Source organism: Sinohyriopsis cumingii, chromosome 1, assembly GCF_028554795.1.
Source record: "Sinohyriopsis cumingii isolate HCF-2022 chromosome 1, ASM2855479v2, whole genome shotgun sequence".
In the NCBI taxonomy this organism is placed as follows: domain Eukaryota; kingdom Metazoa; phylum Mollusca; class Bivalvia; order Unionida; family Unionidae; genus Sinohyriopsis; species Sinohyriopsis cumingii.
In genome coordinates this window covers 107,349,183-107,368,029 of record NC_142961.1, presented here as the reverse complement: position 1 = coordinate 107,368,029, position 18,847 = coordinate 107,349,183, and positions in this window count along the sequence as shown.

Sequence of the window (18,847 nt, the reverse complement as noted above, 5' to 3'; positions counted from 1 at the left end):
TGTATCTTAACAGGAATCCCTTTGTACAGGTCAATGAAACTTTGCTTTGAAAAGTGATTAAACAAATACAGCTAAAGCCTGCAATGAAGTTGGCATACGTCAACTTAAACTCAGTGTTTTCCCCTTCTGCCTATACTACTTTCTCAATGCTGCAAATGTTTTGTCTAGTATTCATCTAGAAGTTCTCTGGTGGAAAGATTCTCTCTCTCTCTCTCTCTCTCTCTCTCTCTCTCTCTCTCTCTCTCTCTCTATATATATATATATATATATATATATTTGTGAATAAATAGAGATAAAAAAGTTTTATTATAAGTTTTATTATTTATAATGCACATTTAAAATAAGATATAAAAAATGAATATGAAAAATAAAAGTTATATAAAAGATCGAATACAAAATAATGATATATATATATATATATATATATATATATATATATATATATATATATATATATATATATATATATATATATTGATATATTATTGACGATTTTTCAATATTTGATTAGAACTCAATTATATAATAAAAAGTTATGGTGTGCATAATACTTATGATCAAGTATATAATAGATAATTAATCATAATGTATTGAGAATTTATTTACAATGCACTTTCACTTTTGAAGAAATTAGTAAACTTCTTTTTATGATATTAGTTTATACTTTCACTAGTTAAGTTATACTGTAAATTAGACTAAGGTGAACATATTCTTAACTAATTGTAAACAGGTGACATAATTCCAAAAAAGAATGATTAATGAATGTTGTATATTGTTTTGGAATTTATACCGGACTAAGACCAATAGGTTTCCTTTAATAGACGTTCTATCTCAGAATCAGCTATAACAATAGGTTGAAAGGAGAAATCTTGCAAAGTATGGGAACTCTTGTCAAAATGTGCGGCAAGAGTATGTTAAGTTGTGACTGCTATTATTTTAAGTTGAAATGATTACCATCACTGTTGTGATATTATTAATTCCCTACACATTACTTGATGTGCTTTATCATAAACTATGTCGCGGTCATTTGGCATGTGGTTTAGCAAGCAAATAGATTCAAAATACAGTAAGAAATGTCCAGCTGATACAAATATTTTGCGAAGTTAACAGGAAACAGTATGAAGCGATAGCGTCAACTTGTTTACTAGTTTAGATGGGATAAACACGTTGCCATAACAACCTGTTTTACAAGTTCAGTTCTAAGATTTAGTAGACTCTACAAAGTCAATATGCAATAATTTAAAAAAGGGATAGAATTTATGGAAAACAATTTTTTATCTCAAACTGAACATGCTGACGCAATGTACGAAGACGCTGTTTGACCAAGATTAGGAATCGAAACAACACAAAAAACTCGAATTCATTTACACTTTGAAAATCTTGACGAAACGTATTAAATTAGAAGCAAAAGTTTCCAGTTGAAGCTGGATCGGTCTAAGAATTGTTGATCCGCTCAAATGAAGCCTCTGAGATCTAACGCATTCCTGGAAACTGTATAGCCTTTTAAATGGCCGAGAATGAATACTATTTAGGATATCTTTATTAGGTCCAGACGGTTAAGTTTCGTACCAAGAATGCAGATCAGTTTAGGCAATAATAAAAGAGGAAAGGAAGAAAACTACGCTGCTTGGAGAGAAAAGCCTTCAGATAAGTGTTCTTGCAAATTGTAAAATAATGCAACAATATACCTGCTGGAAGAACAGTGTATATTAAGCACATGGAAAACCAGTGGGAGGCAAATATTGTTGACATGAAAGAATGTAAAAATACAATAAATATAAACAAATATACCTTGAAGATATAAGATGTTTTATTAAAATACTTCTGGAAGAGAAGGTGCAAACGAAAATGTGAGATGTCATACAGAACATTTTCAAGACTGTAAAACTACAATGAGTTGAAGGAAAGAATGCTTAAAATAAGAAAGTTAAGGAATTCCTAAGAATTATAAGCATCACGTACTGTTTGACCTCCTTAGACGAAAATATAAGGTTGAGGAAAGGTTTAAGATAAATCTGCAAGCTTAAACAGTGGACATATTGGATCAAATTGAAATCATACAATGGGCTAACGATTCGCTAAAGTTAGTTGAAAACTACAAGAACACTGATCAAGTATCAGCTGAAATGAGCATGGAAAAAATCAGATACAAAAATGAATGATGTCATACAGGTTTTTGACAACTGACACGTATGGATTTCAGACTTCAAACTTTTGAAAACAACCATAATTTGCAAATTCAAAACAATATTTGCAGAGGATTATCTTTCAAACCAACCGACAAAGAGTACAAAATCAGGCAATGTGTTTAAGTAATCCGGTAGTTTTAAACTTTGAAGATTGGAATAGAAAGGATGCATTACCGAGAAAGGTTATACTATTATATAAATAAGGCGAAAGGATGTTCAAAGGGAAATTAAATGTATCGTTTTGCATGTATAAGCTAGTAAACCCCATTATTTGATGCGATTAAATAAATGCGACACACTAGATAGACTGCACGATTAAGGAACGAAAACTTTCTTCTTTTTTTTTTTGATTTTCTTCTTAAATTACGGTATTCTAGAAGGTAATAAATGTGGTGAACAGCGCATAAGAAATTGCTGGTTCTAATGCATGCATGCCATATCTATCAGCATTGATCATAATATAAAATGAAAGGGAAAGGTACTTATTAAAATATCACAGGTAAGCAGTAAGAGAAGAAAATATATGAGAAGCATGATAACACGAATATATTATGAGTCATACCTTACCATGGATATATCGGCATGACAGAGGAAAGGAAAAAAGATAAAATTGAGACATACAAGTTAATTACCACTACATGTCAAACAATGCCGACAGAGTGCAAAAGACTTCATACCTTTCTACAATATTAACGTTTCACATAAGTCAATTGTATTGGAATAATGTACTAATCAAACGATAAGATTAAGTCATTTATGAGTTTGTATTGAGTAAAAATGTCGCCGACGCAGCTTGTTTCACCGGTTAAGCTTGAAGAACTAGTAAACTCTGCACGGCCAATATGAAATAATGACAGAACAAACTATACAGATTTTAAGCAAAAGACTATTAGACTTTGAGACTGCACATGTTGAGTAAGTGTACAAAGATGCAATATTGTGAACTAATCGGGAGAATAGGGAAAATGGAACAAATACCAATTCAATTACACGTTGTAAATTTTGAAGAAATTGAGTAAATGATGTTCCCAATATAGCTGTATGTAATAATGAATTGTTCAGCACACCTACATGCAGCTTGTCGGGTCTTACTTATTACTGCGATGCTGTGTATTATGCTAAAATATTCGATCCCATTTTATAATTGAATTACTGAAGTTAAAAAACTAATACTTTAAATAAAAATTCCCATTCCACAGAATCGAAAGACTTTTCGAAGTCAAACTGTAGTAGCATACCTGGTATTTAATGAGTTTTAGTGTAAACATTCCATCTTATATTTCTCTTATATTTTCACAAATAGATCTACCAGACAAAAATCAGTTTGAACATCATTATTTAAATACGGTAAAATTTTAATCCTATCGGCAATACATGATGTAACCACTGTGGAAGTAGTATTCAAAACTGTTATTGTTTTCCAAAGTTTAAAATAATATTTATCTTTCTCACCTTTAGGAATGCAAATAATACAGCCTTCCGTCTGAGTTGCTCAGAGAATATTTAATTGATAACCGCAGTTAGTTGACCTAACTAAAAAAATACCCTAGATCATACAAAATTAAAACATTCTGCAGAAAAGCATCCTTAGCCTGGACTCTTACCATATATATATATATATATATATATATATATATATATATATATATATATATATATATATATATATATATATATATATTGCCTTATAATTATTGCCAGTGCTTGGTATATTTTTCGGAACATCAGAGTCAAGTTGACAGCCATGGTTTCGACATATATTAGTATGTCATAATAGTATTGTGTCTCATCAAGTATCTTGTTTATACGTATACCTATTCATTACTTATACTCTTACAATACTCCTGTTTCTTAATCTCTTATGTTGTACACATCTTTTTCTTTACCTTCTTACCCTTAATGTTATTGTCTTTCTTTAGGCTTTCCTTTTTTCTTCTTGGAGTTTCCTCCCATTTTAATAGCTCAAAATCTAGTTAGAAGATTTTATGCAGAAGACACGATATATGTAGAAACAAGGAATTGTAAGGTAGTCCGTGAGATGGGTCCCCGACCCATGGCTACCGATGTACAAGGCATGTTAAAATGGTATTTTAGAAATTTGTACTAATACCCTGATAATTACTTTACCGCATCAGTCATCTGCGAGTAAAGAATCGAAACAGGGCAAGAAGAAAATAAAATGCGTTACATGGAGAGACGTTTCGATTTAAAAGTATCTGCACACATTACGAAACAACAATTCAATAAAGGTATCCATACAGAAGGTCATGTTTTAGACCTGTGAAAAACCAGTGGTAGGAAAAGGTCTTAGCCATGAAAAACACGCAAAGGTTATATCTTATCATATTTCCTGGGCAAACAACTTATTAGGAAAAGCTTAAACTGTATAAAGACTTATATATATATATATATATATATATATATATATATATATATATATATATATATATATATATATATATATATATATATATATATATATATATTACAGAAATCTAAATTGAATGATGTTTTCTCTCAAGATGAAACCAGACCATAGTTTGATACCCAATAACTGCAACTAAATATAGTAGTATGGGTCATATAAACTTTGTTGTTCTTTTATTTCTTATTTTTTATTTGCATTGTTCCTAATGAAGATTACTTGGTTGTTGATGAAATCACGAGAACCTTCAATTTTATTTTACTTTGCAATGAAATTTCATAGCGACGATTCGCACAAGTACTCAGTCAACTCAACATATCTTATCATATTCATTGGGCAAGCAATTTACCAGGAAAAGATTAAACAGTATGGAGACATTGTATATTAAAAGGGAAATATTCCTTTCTCTATTGAAAATACATTACGTTGATGGCAATATTCACTCAAATCGATTGTTATTCTATAAAATAATTTAATTTATATGAAATATTGTTAAAATTCACCACAGAATGTCTGATGGTATCTCAAAGGAAGAAAACAAAACAAAATAGGGATCATTCCTCGCGATAACACAACAATGTTTTGTAGATGTTGTGCCGAGGGCTTACATATGTAAAGATAACTATGGCGTAGGTACTGATCATATGATGAAATTAATTTTTTGCAGATAGAAAAAGAACCTACATACAGGATATTATCAGTATCTTTAATTTAAATTGCGTTTGATTTTCTCCAGAATTATGTTGTTAAGTATACCTTTATTTTGAGCTTCACCATGGTCCGTAATTGAGTTTAGCACCTATCTAATAACCATTTGTTATGTTGGAAACAAAACATTACATCACTAATTTTTCTATAGAGTTAAGATTATATGATCAGATCATCAATACTGGAGGCAAACATATTTACTTCAGTTGTTTCTTCTTCCTCAATACAAGGTGGTCTGAATGGCAATTTTTCGGGGGTAATATATCTCCGGGTGATAGAGCTCCTTTAACTTCTTCGAATTGTTTCATAATATTTTAAATTCATTCCAATGTTTGCAAGTGGTTTTAGATATACCACGGGACTTTAGAAATACATAAGGAACCCAATATGTTTCTGAAAACACTGGCGGTGTTTGGATCTAATAATCTATCACGATCTGAATATCATGTTGCGGCACATGCCGCATTGTCTCTCGAACTGGTGTACGACCTTCTTCGGTAAATTTGGCGTGTGAGTTTTGGTTTGGTTCTGGTTTAGATGGAACAGTATCCTTTACATCGCCTACCTCATTATGAACTTTGTTAATACCCTCAAGTACTTGTTGTATTTCTTCATGTAATTTGTGTTGAGAAGCAGTAATTTCAGCTGAAAGTTCTTGTAGTATCTTTTTTATTTTTTAGTTCCTTCTGCTATTTTTCTAGTTGGTTCAACGGTTTGCTTTAACGTGGGAAGAAGACATTCAATAGCCTATGTAACTCGTTTGGTAGCTTTTGTAACTGGCTTAAATAATGGTTATATATCTTCTGCAAATTCCACCAGGGACTCCTGGCGCTCTTGTAATGTTTGCTTGAAAGAATCGCGGAATGGACGATATTCAAGTCGCTGTCGAGCGAGTTTACTTGTGCGAGATTCCATTGTTAGCGTTATTCTTGATATAATAATGATTTATTTACGCCAACTTAGTTACACACTGGACTCTCTCAGGTCACACACACACAGGGTGACGACCCACGAAGATATATTTGACGCACACAAATAACCTGGTTAAAGGTCTCGGTGACGCTTGTATTGTTCCACCCATCGTAGGAAGGCTTTATTTACGCTCGTCTTTATTTACCCTCCGAAAGAAGCTTTATTTCGGTCCGAAGTCCTGGCATGTTCACCCCCATGCTAATGAACTCATCCGCATAGTTGAATTAGTGATATATAAATACACTCAAGCAACATTTCTCTCTCTCTCTCTCTCTCTCTCTCTCTCTGTCTCTCTCTCTCTCTCTCTCTCTCTCTCTCTCTCTCTATATATATATATATATATATATAGGGTACAACATATCAATTGCTGACAATTTGGGACTGTTCTCGAGGGAGTTGAATGATATGAACCTGTATGAACCTGTCAATGAGGACTGGCTACAAAATCACGAAAGGTAAATGTTGTGATTGACACATAACAGAATTCGTTATGTAAACATAATCTTTTTCATGTTAAGAGCCATCCATAAAACAGCTTAAAGACTTTCACAGACATAATGTTAGCTTTTATGCACATATCATTTAAGTATTTAGCCTGTGGAAACGTAAGTTAATACCGACGGGAACAGCTAATAATATATAGATGGATATTCTGTTTAATTTAGTTTTAAGATTGATGGTTTGGTTTGTTTTAAGCATTAAATATTGTATATAAGTTCCGGTTTTGAATTTTGAACATGTAGTCAAGTTTACGTTATTGGCTGATTAAATATTTCAGTAACACAAATGGAGGATCATTATTCTCAGTTACAACTTCATCTTCTGTACCTAACGTTTCTACCTTTAAGAAATTATACCTCAATGACTATTTTAATGAGGAATATTGATTGTTTGACTGCAAAAACGTTATTATGTTAATTTTGATTAATATGTATGAATTATTCTATTATGCTATTATGCACTAGTTTTTAACCTTGTTCACTTTTACTAATTACATGCATATATGTTTTACTTGCAGGGCCGTAATGTAAACTAGCTGCTAGCTAATTATGTCACCCGGAATACAAACAATGGATACTAGTATTAGTATGGCTCTCCTTTTGGATAATAATGCTAGTAGCATTTTCTCAACTTTCTATTATTCCCATAATTAGTGGATGCCAAGAATAAATGTCCTAATGTATCTATTCATCCTCTTTTCTTTAATATATCTATGAACATCTGTGCCGAAATTGAACAGTATCATAATTGCAAAAGCTATTTACATTCTTCACTTAAATAGTTATCCATAAAACCGAGAAAGCTACTTCTAACATTAATGTTATTCCTTCATCCACTGCATCAACATGTACCTAAGCAGAAATTAATTCATCTATTATAAACATAAACAAAAGGTTTTGGCGTTGCAAAATGTTTTACTTTATGGCTCGAGCCTAAAACATTTAAATTAGTTCATATGGACTGCATTCCGATTTTCATGCTAGGTAACTTTATAAAAAGTTGGAGTTTGTGGTTCCGGTGGAGGGTTTTTTCTGAATTGTTTTTCATTTATGACCTCGTAACAAGTACCACATGGTAGCAAGAGACCCGCAAACCGATGATGGATACACCAATTTCTCGGCCATTGCATACCTATAAAGTGTACATATTGTCGTAAGTTGGACATGTTATAACACACCGTCAAGTGCACAAACAGGAGCGTCAATTTGATATGCTCGTTGGATAATTAACTTTTTCTTTTGTTGCTATAAAGTGTATACATCGTCAGTATATGACTATATGATGGAAACTACAACGATTTTCAAGTCATGATCCAATGACGTGTTACTGAATTTGCTACATTTTTCGTAAAGTCGAGTTATACATTGACTGTAAATTATTGATACTTTCAATGAAACAATAGCATATAAGACAGTGAGCTGACTTTCCACTGTCTCTTTGTCACTTATGGATAAAGATACGGAGAGATACCATTTGTTAATGTACAGACTATCAGTCAACCGACTTTCTTTGTTTCCGTTTAGTCAATCAGATACATACAATATCGAATATATAATACAAGGAGAAGCATAGGCTCTGTCTGAGGAAGAAGTGCCTTTTTTCTCGACTCAAGAATGTATTGAGTGATAGCGTCGTAGTTGTCCATTTTCGACAATTTTCTACTAATTCAGGATAGGGAACTCAGTATAAGCAACTCTTGTAATAGATTTTGCTCCTTTGTTCTTTGTAAATTTTAAATTATTTGTTCGTACGATATATATATATATATATATATATATATATATATATATATATATATATATATATATATATATATATGGCATAATAACGATAAATATCGTTTCAATTTTATATTTTTCATGCAGCACATGTACAGTACAACGGATCGTTGTGCGCTTCTTAGAAATTTATATTTAGCAATTAGGAAAGAAAATAACTCTAAGAATTGATGCCTTGTAATTTTGTCCTTTTTTTTTTTGATTATGTTCACAATATTGTGTTGTACAAGTATTTTGATGCCAACTCCATGACTTAACGACTTTCGTTAATTATATTTGGAAAATAATTCTTCATACTCAAAATGTTATAAACCTTTGTCTATAAAATGTTGTTTGGTTTAATAAAGTGTAAGTGTATCTGCAGCCCTAAGTGTTTTGTTCTCGTTACAGATGTAGTTCGAATCTGGTCACCTGTTGCACCCTTGAAACATAAATCTTATTGCTTAACTTATCTAATGTCAATAATGCTCTTATAATCTCTCGTCTTTCTGAGAGCTTTCCGGTGACTGACACATAACGTTTCTGATCAACCCGGCTGACAAGTCCAAACTTTTGCATAATAGAAGTGTCTTCCTTGTTCAAGGGGGTAAGAATAAGGGTGTTCACTTTATTGAGTGCCTTTCGGACTCCCTAAACATCGTATAGCATGGTTTATTCAGTTCCTAAAGATAATTTTAGAGTTATGGGCTTGTACGAGATCTTTAACACTGCGTTGACGGAGTGGCCTCTGAAACAATAATTCCAATATCGGAATTTTAATTAGAATAATCCAAGATTTCTGACCTCTTAATGGAATGTGAAGGATGAGATACTACCTCAACACAAATTATGCAATATATTCGGGTTGAGTGCAGAAGCCTCTGCTCTTCCTCCTACATGAAATTAAGAAGTGGAGGCGATTATCACAACGCATGTATTATGTATATTTAATTTAAGGGACAGACTGTTTCAAACGGGATCACAACAAGAGCAACGTGCCTATTTTGAGAAGAAAGGAGAGGTGTTCCTCTTTAACACTATCCATTGCTACGAAACAACAGCTTTGTAGCAATATAATATTTGCCTCATTGTGAAAACTGACTAAACTAAACAGAAGCTGCATCCAGGCCGACTCTGCGCCATTCGGAGATTTGCAAAGCAGTGTATATAGTGCATCTAGGTTCGGAAAAATAAAAGTGTATGAGCAGTCTCTCGCAAATGTAGAGAAGTTTGTGCTTTGTCCCGGTTAGGTAAGACATATCTTACAGTCAACCCAAATTTCTAGAACAATTACATATATTTTTAACAAATACATACTCATCTTAATTATCAGAAATGAGTCAATTATTTTAAAATATTACAAATTTTGAGTTAACTGATAATTTTGCGCACTTAGCATTCAGCGTCATCTCTTGCCAAATCTCATTCCTCCTGTATTCTTAGTCCCTGAAATTCTTTGATCTGACAAATTATAAAGATTATAAAGTATTTTGGGATACACATGAAAAAGAATTTAAACAGAATAAATGAAATAACAATGATAAGCAGCGTTAGTAGGGAACAAATAAATGAATTTCTGCAAATACTTTAAAGAATCGTCACTTATTGCAGCCACAGAAATAGCATCGGATACATTTATTAAAACAAATTCTAGGAGATTATATAATGAACAAGAGAAGAAAATAATTTGAACAGACATTACCAGACCATTGTTTTTGTATTTTCCTCTCATATAAATTTTCAAATCTTAGAAACGGTTTCAAAGACACGATTTACAAATTATCGTTGTAAATTTTAATAAAATACCAAGACACTTCAGTTTGAATAAACACAATGTATCCCACAGACGTCCCTTGTTTATTGTTTTTCTGTCAATTTGTAATATTAATACAAGATATTTTAAAGGCGTGCAAACAATTTATTTGAAATACTAGGTCTGCAAAATTATTTTTCAATGAAAGCATCCTATGTGAATAATAAATTGTTATTACAATAACCTTTAGTTTCCAGAAAAAAATTGTGACCTCTGTCCTCTGTTTTGTATGGATGCCACACCGGCTAGCGTATCATGTTGATTAAATCTTATTAATAATAAAAATATACATCCCATAAATCATAACCAACACAAAAAAACACTTATGATTATTACAAAAATCCTTTTAAAATTCATTCTACTATAATAAAGGACCATAACAGTAAACAACATCAACCCGACTAGTTTCCATACCAAACACGTTACAATTTATCGAAATTCCAAACATCACAAATAAAGGATAACATGGTACATCCATACGAAACATTCACAGTATGGATAAAATTACAAATAGAACCTCGTAAAGTAAATTTAATAGATTACTTGCCACTAAAGGCTGTAGTAAATTGTCTAAACTGGACACCTCCTGTCAGCATATCTTCGATTGCTCCCTTGGCTCTTTCTACTGAAGATTGGTTCTGTAGATGGAGTGATTTTCCATGCACAAGCTTGAGCTCCTGACAGGCCTTGCAGATCATGAATCGACTGTTCAGTGTACTCTCACCCGTTGTAAGCCTGAAGCTCTGCTGGTAAAGAAGTAAAAACAATATCCAAGTGCAAAAGAACCGCTTCATCAGGTTTGACAGTGATTGCACGAATGACGTACAACTAGGTTAAATAGTCTGGGTAAAACATTATCCATCTGGTGCCATGATAGGGCATGGACTGCATGTCAATGAAATGTACATGACCCCTAGGGTTGATCTCACTTGTGAGAAGAGACCTAACAACAACATATCTGACAATAGGTCTCTCTTTCTTTCGCTGGCACTCAACACAACAGAAACTGTAATAAAACTCATGCGATAGCATAGTAATGTTGGTGTAATTGATACTCAGTATTATTTGTCTCTGCCACCATGGTCAGTAACAATATGGGCTCTTTTGATGACATCAAAGATATCTTCAATAGTGATGAAGTAGAGAAAGGTGTGTCACCAGTACATTTGCGCTTCCTGATCAGCTTATCTATATCTCCATACTGAAAAACCTCATACCTGAAAAAAATATAACGCTTCATATTTGTGAACACGCGATTCCAGCACTAGTATAAAATGTACATATTGTACCTCAAAGATACCACATAAGCCCACATACAGAATTAAAATACGAGTTCTGATTGTCAGATTACCTATCAGGTTATTACAGCCCAACAAAAGTATAATGTTTAAACCATTGCTTGTACATTGTATCATTTGTTTTTGTGGGAACGGTTTCAGGGTTACAATCACCTGTACCACCCTTTTGGTTGTATTAGGTCCTCAGTGCTACAGAGAGAAAGCATATAGTTTTAAGGAAGCATTAACCCAACAGAAGCTACCCGGAGACCAGACTGTACTATAATGTACAGTACTTACAAATCGTGCTTAGCGTCACTTTTATCCTTGCTTATTCCCCACAAATATTAGATGCAGACCTTGTTTTATTCATTGTTTTGACCAAATCAAATTCTTCCAGATCACATTTTGACGTCTCCGTTTTTTTTGTTGTTGATAATTTCCATAATTGCTTTTTGTTTCTGACAGCTATCCAGACCAGTTAATCCTTAAAATCTTTAAACTTGCTTGGGTTAATTTGGTCGGGCGGCTATGCCAACACTTTGTATTCTTTTACTAAATTATTTGCTAAGATTCCCGTAGCTGTGCCAACGGGGTTTAAGGTCGCCTACTTCAAAAATGGGTGTTTAAAGTATTTAACGAAATATTTCTTAAATCGGAGAGGTGTTACGGCAATCATCAAATGATCGTCATCATCTTCCGATTAAATTGCCCACCAATTCTGAACTAGGCAGGAAAAATAAGAAAACAAAAATTAAATAATTTTTTTGACGTTTCAGACAAATTATGTTATTATTTAACATTTCAATGCAATAATCATACATGCCAGCCATGAGAGAGGTATAAACGTAATTGTTGCTAATAGGTTTGTCTAAATAAATGCATTTAGAATTTACCGTGCGCATCTCATGATGTCGCCTCGAACTTCTGGATCTGGTTATGCGCGGGTCATGCACTTTTGAATGTTTTTACCTATTCAGTTTGGGGGGTCGGCTTATACACGAACGAGCTTTTAGCGATTATATACGGTAATAAATGAAACTAATATAAAATAAACAGAAGCAAAGCAACGAAATACAAGAACGCTAGATCATTTCAACACCATGCTAACAGTTACACTACCTCCAAATTACGCGTACATCTAGTTCAATGATATGCATCAGCTTATCATAGCCCAACAAGAAATTAACACGTGCTTTGAAAAGAGACCCTATCTGTGCCTGCATTTCTTCCCTGCATCCTTGATAACTTAAATCATGTGAATATAATCCTCTTCTGGTATGGGACACTTTTCATTTCACAGAGATCTCTATTACACTTTTCTTCAGCTCTGTTAACCATTTTGTGACACAAGATATCCAAGGAAATTACTGTTGGAAACATTTCCATTTTTAATGAGGAGTTAAATGATAATACATCAGTTAAAATTATAAAAAAGAATATCAATGGGAAAGCCGCATTTCCAGCTGACTTATATGTAAACTTTGATTACCTGATTAATTAAGTGAAGCCATATATTTGTCTTTTATCTATAACTGCTTTGAAAGATTAGCTCATTCCTGTAGGTTTTATTTAATCTGGAAAGCCATATTCGGGCCCACATTATAACATCATAATACCATTTAGTTACATGGAGTCATATCCCTACCTTTTGTTTGTTCACCAACCAAATATACTAGCAAAAGCAGACAATAACACAATGCAATACACTAGCAATGGCAGGCGAAATAACACAAAACATAAACACAAACACACAAACAACAAATACGAAACCCAAACACAGTGTGCACAAACAAAATCACAAATACCAAATCCGAAACCAAACATAATGTTCACAAAACGATACACATGCAAAGAATGACAAAGACACTAGCAATGGCAGACAAAGCCACAAGCAATCCAGGCAAAGATACAGAGCCACGCCAGACAACGTCACAATTTGCGAAACGTAATACACAAGCAACACCAAACAAAGACAAGTAATACATTAACAACGGCGGGCAAAGATACAGGCACGGCAGACAATGATCACAAAGCAATGATAGGAAACGACAAAAGCAATACACAGGCAATGGCAGGCAAAGACTTAAACAGCAGCAAACAAAAACACAAAACAATAAACTAGAACTGGCAGACAAAAACACAAGCAACGGCAAGCAAAGTCACAAAACAATACACTGGCACTAGCACACAAAGACACAAACAACGGCAGACAGCGAGCACAAAGCATTGGTAGACAAAGACAAAAACATTAGCGGTCAAAGAAACAAACAATACACTAGCAATGATAGACAAGGACTAAAAGCAACGGCCGACAATAACACAAAACAATACACAAAAGAAGGGCGGACAAAGATACAAGAAACTGTAGACAAAGACTCAAAGCGAGACACCGATAATGTCACACCAAGACATAAACAAGAGCAGCAAATACAATAACAATGGCAGGCAAGGATATAAGACTACGTCAGACAAAGGCACAAAGGAATACATTAGCAATTTCAGAAAAATACACAAAGCAATACACAAGCGACGGCAGACAAAAACACAAGCAATGGCAGACAATGACACAAAGTAATATTCTAATATTGGCAGACAAAGACACAAACCATCGCCAGTCAAAGACACAAAGCTATACACTAGCAATGGCAGTCAAATACACCAGCAATGGCAGACAAAGACACAAAGGAATAAACTAGCAATGGCTGACATAGACACAAGGAACGGCAGAGAACGACACAAAGCAATAAATTATCAATGGATGACAAAGACTTAAGCATCGGTTAACGAGGTCAAACCACAATACAGCAGGAATGTCTGACAAAGACACGTGCAACAGCAGATAAATATAAATCAATACACTAGTAATAGCAGACAAAGATACACGCAGCAGCAAAGACACTAGCAGCAACAGTCAAAAACAAGCAACATCAAAGACACAAAGCAATACATTAGCAACAACAGGGAAAGACACAAGCAGCGGCTGCCAACGTTACAAAACAAGGTGAGGCAAAGACAAACATAATACACTAGCAATGACAGCCAAGGACACAATCAGTGGTTGACAAAATCACAGAGCAATACACTATCCCTGGTAAACAAAGACATAAGAAACGGCAGACAATGTGCACAACATAATGGTAGACAAAGACACAATCAGCTGCAGACAAAAACACAAAGCAATACACTAGCTATGGCAAATAAAAAATAAAGACACTAACAATGGCAGATAAAGACAAACAACGGTAGATAAAGGCGCAAAACAAATCACTGGCAATAGTAGAAAACGACACCAGTAATGGCACACAAAGACACAAAGTAATACACTAGCAATTTCTGACAAAGACACAAGCAATGGCAAACAATTACAAAATGCCTATATAGCAGCAATATCAGACAAAGAGATAAGCAATAGCAGATAAAGACATAAAACAATACACAGCCAATGACCGATGAAGACACACCAACAGCAAAACAAAGATGCGAACAATGACAGGCAATGGCAAGCAACATCAAAGACACAAAGCAATACATGAACAGGAAAAGATGCTAGGAATGTCATGCAAAGACACAAAGCAAGGGCAAATATTTTTTCCTTAAAGATTTATTACTGATATTTGTCGTGAAGTAAATTCATAGCTGACTGAGTACTTTCCGGAGAAAACAAACACTCGCATGCAACACACACACACACACACACACACACACACACACAAACACACACACACATGCACACAAAAACACGCCATCCCGGAAACACAAAGAGAATGACAGAAAATGCGAGAGATTTTAAAACTGAGAGACAAAAGTTAGGACCTGAATTTGAGAGATAGCGATTAGAGCACGGTCTTAAAAGTAAAGAGCTGACGTTAGAGATAGAAACAATGAGACATCAAAAATCTTAGATAAAAGGAATGACAGCTTCCCATTCAAGAGTCAAGCTTCAAACTTTACTTACCAAGCGAAGGAAGAAAAACTAACAGTTCTTTCTGAATTTGAGGGAACGTGCATTTGGATAGGGTATTTTCAGATGAATATAGTGACCATGATCCTGATGAGGACGAGAATGAGATGTATCATGAAGATGAGGCTGGTGGCAAGAACATGTTGACTAATCAGCTGCACAGTGTTAATATGGATTAAATTTCTCGTCATCGAAAGAATGACGAATCATTGACAGGGGTGAGAGAAAAGGCCCTGTTTCTGCAAGTGATGCAGAATGTGTGTATAATGCATTCTTCTAGGAGCATGGAATTTTAAGACGATGGTGGAATTCGTCGAATAGAGAAAATATGGTATCCAAAAATAGTTACGTCAATCAGTGGTGGAGTTGGCACATGATAACCTATTGCTGGTCATCTAAGAAGGGAAAAAGCAAAGGCAAGAAAAACAACAGCGTTTTATTGGCAATGAATGTTTAGCGATATTCAGAGACACTGTCAGGCTTGTGTAATCTGTCAAAAGATAGCAAAGAAAACATGGAAAGAAGACATTTACATTATTGTGTACAAGAACTGTGTCTGACCCTATGGTTAAAATTACTATTGATATCGTTGGCCCACTATAGCGTAAAAAGGCCTGGAATAAATATATATTAACCGTTATTGATGAAGGCGCCGGGTATACAGAAGCAATTCTACTGAAGTACATTGATGTTGAAACAATGATGAACGCTTTAACTTTATCTATTAATTCAGATTGGTATACCTAAGATTATCCTCGCAGACCCAGGGACCAACCTCACAAGCACTTTTCTAAATAAACTCTACATGTTGAATATCTTTAAATTTTTCACGCTGAAATCTGATTCTATCCTGTCGTTACTATTTGGTCTTCCCCCAATGAAGTTTGATAGTCATTATGACCAAGTTATGGTCGCTATCTATGTCAGCTCCAGGGAAGCTACGCGTTCTGTAATTGTTAACGCTAGACCAAAGCGCTTCGTCACCAAGATCTAGTCAATTTGGTTGTGATATTTTCCGTCTCTACTGTGCCAAGTCCATCTCCTAGATAGTTTGTGGGGCAAAGGGTGGTCGTTAGTATTACGTTATTGTAGGTGGCAAATTCCGGGAGCCTCATTCCTCTGTTATCAGTCAGTTCATTAAAATATGGATCACATACTTCTTGCCATGATAATTTTCTTAAAAAACACTATTCGAAAAACAATGACTGCACTCACAATACATTTATGTACCATATATCCGACTCAAGAGCAGACATTTTGTCAAGAGCAGCACAAACAATGGCAGCTATGTCACAGCTAAGACCCATCTGGAGAGACAAGAATATCTGTCTGAAAACTAAAATCAGACTATTGCGAGCTCTATTCATCTCAGTCTTTTTGTACTCATGTGAGGCCTGGACCCTGACAGCAGAATTACAACGAAGAATCCAGTCACTATAAATGAGATTCTACAGAACCATCCTTGGCATCTCTTACATGGACCACATCACAAATGAAGAAGTGCGTAACACCATCAGGCGCAAAGTAGGCCAATATGAAGACCTCCTCACCACCGTCTAAATGAGAAAGCTGAAATGGTATGGCCATGTCACTAGAGCCAACAGTCTATCCACAACAGTTCTGCAGGGCGGCGTCCATGGTGGTGAAGGAGAGGTAGACAGAGAAAAAATGGACTGACAACATCACAGAATGGACCAGGAAAAGTTTTGCGGAAACACAGGCATTGACTCATCATCGAGACAAGTTGAGGGGACTGGTCAGATGTTCAGCAGCACAGTGCCTCGACGACCACACTAGGTCATGAGACTGATGATGATGATGATGATGATGATGATGATGATATCCGACTCCATGCTCATGCTTGTCCTCTTGCCCATTGAAGTAAATCATGTACCCTTCATCTGATGATCTCTCCGAAATTCTTCGCAGCGTCCAAGGATGTGCCATTCGTGTCTTAGCATCTCCCCGAGCTTCACTGCTGGTCCACGTTCCAATGGTGATGTTACCTTTTGCCCGTAATGTCATTTTACCACTACCCTATTTCTCCCACAGATATGACGATTCTACTTTTAAAACAAATTGCTTACTGTTTTAAGTTAGTAGGTTCAACTCTCTGTGTCCTGTAAATTTCATTGGCACTTTTAAGTTAACTTCTTTTCATTTTTGGAAAACGTTCCTTAAATTGTGCATTTTCTTGATTGCTAAAATATATTCTTATATTTTGTATACAAGGTGACATAATAATTTACTTTCCTACACACAGAGAATGTATGGTTACGATATTCCAAAGAAAACGTGTACTCATTGTTTGTTAAATTAAAGGCAAAATTATATCCTTCATAAATGGACACTCATAGAAGAAAATCGAGAGACATACATATGTTCCACCATGCATAACCGTGCATTCTTTTTGTCTGTATGCATTAATGCATGTATAGATGGATGCTTGAATATATACTTGTCTACCTGTCTTTATATCTACTACTCCTACTACATACAACTGTCTTCAGAGATCAAATTCTTAGTATACTGGTTAATGAAGTAGATAGAATTCTTACCAATATTGAACGACCATCTGTCTTGAGAGACTACAGTCAATCCACTGATTAATCAATCACATTGTGTTTCTTCCCGTAATGAGAGATCACCTGTCTTGAGAGAACTCACTTTGTTGGCAGAGGAGGTGACCTCTCAAGACCGATTCTATTGGATGATGATGATGATGATGATAAGTATAATTATTATTATTATTATTATTATTATTATTATTATTATAGCCGCTTTGGATATGTCTTCAATGTGTAAAGATGTCAGAACTTACATTAGAGGAAGATAATGCAATTTGCTATACTTACAAGTGCTGGGAGCTGGTTTCTGCACTTTGAAACAAGGTACATTTAGGAAAACTGTACAGGAAGTTTCTATGAGTGTACATATTTATTTGTAAGGAAGTACAGTAAATAATATACATTAACAAATTTAAGATCATATTGTGTATTAATATTTTTACTGGGATCCTTCCGGACATTTATATCTTGGCAGAACCTTCAGCCAGCAAAATAAACAAGAAACATTTTCGGGGAGAAAGATTTCTATTTTACAAAGTTCTCATCATTTTTATTTGTTTATTCTTCAATCATGGTTAAATTTTCTTAAAAACTGAACCTGGTACAACGTTAAATACACGTAATCTATATAAATCGTGCTAGCAATCCTGTTAAAATACGAGAAAAAGGTGTGG